The sequence below is a fragment of the Artibeus jamaicensis genome, unplaced genomic scaffold (genome assembly GCF_021234435.1).
Source record: "Artibeus jamaicensis isolate MK-2021 breed Jamaican fruit bat unplaced genomic scaffold, CSHL_Jam_final contig_3194, whole genome shotgun sequence".
Classification (NCBI taxonomy): domain Eukaryota; kingdom Metazoa; phylum Chordata; class Mammalia; order Chiroptera; family Phyllostomidae; genus Artibeus; species Artibeus jamaicensis.
In genome coordinates, this window is record NW_026521750.1 from 6,891 (window position 1) to 8,268 (window position 1,378).

Genomic DNA, 1,378 nt, shown 5'->3' on the forward strand with positions numbered 1-1,378 from the left:
CCAATGCGTCTCTCCATTCTCCCAGGCTTGCGATCACAGAGTCTGCAGTTGAACTGGGCCCTGTGTCTTTGTACTCCTCCCCCAAAATGCAAGCGGGCAAGCAGACAGGTCTCTGCCCCGTGTTGTCCAGTTTTGCTTATACGGGAAGTGGGGGAGCTGCTGGCCCGCACTGGTGGCCACTGGGGCTGCTGGGTGCCCAAGCTCCTGTGGTAGACCTCTCTGGTGTTGGTCTCAGATGGATGGCTCTGGACCCTGGCCCCAGAGGCAGCACTGAGGCCACCTGGCCTGGGGTGCCAGCCCCCACCAGGGGTTTGTCTTTACTCTGGTCCCCAAGACCCCACTGACCTGCCACTTTCTGGTGTTTCAGCGTCCAACACAGTCTCTGTTCTTTTAATTTCACAAATGCTGGATAACTGATGGATTAGTGCGCTGCTTTTCTATAGATCTGCCAGGATTTTCACCCAAGAGTGCGGGAGCTAGAATCTGCTCCACCCTACTCCCACGCCATCTTCCTCCCTCCCTCCCAAAAGTCTGTTATAAGTTTATATAGTTTTATTTTTTGCCCTTGTGTTTTGCTCTTACATTTCTTGAAAATTTAGTAACCATCTCTCCTGAGCTGTTAAAAGCAGCTTCCAGCTCTTATGTGACTCACCTTCCCTGAGTCACAAATAGAAAAGTAAATACCTAAAAAGAATTGGGTCCCAATCATCAAGAAGAGAGGAATGGATATTGGGTAAGTAGCAAACAGTGCCTGCTGCAACCATTGTTCATAGAAAGGGGAGAACATCTCCACTGATTCAACTTCCTTTCATGTAACTACAGCGGCATATATATGAATAATTCTCCAAAGGTTTAAAGTGGAATTGGGGGCACTAGTAGATGGTATTCAGGCCAGAGACACATTCCTGGCACAGAAACAGGGGCATGGTAGGTTCTCAATAAAAATTTGTGAAATGAATGAATGCCTACTGAAATTCTGACCCAGGTTACACCACAAACCCCCACCCAGGACTTGAGTTCCAAACAGGGACAAATGGAAAGTGAAAATAATAATTTATTATTACCCATGGTTCTAGCTCCAAGCTACTGCTAAGAATTTTGATAATACAGGTACTAAAAGACCCCAAGCCCAGACTTTCTGAATGAGAATCTGAAGTTTAACAAGATCCCCAGCAATGTGCGGGTTTGCTGCAGGTTGAGAAGAGCTGTCCTAGTTAATGTGGCCTAACTAGTGTCCAACAATTTGATGAATTAGATTCATAGCTCCTCCTTGGGAACCTCTTGTCTCCTCATCCCTTTCGGTTTCAAAGCATTTACACATTCACTGCCCCCCAACAGTGAATCTTCCCAATCTTCATCATTCCCAACAGTGAAGCCA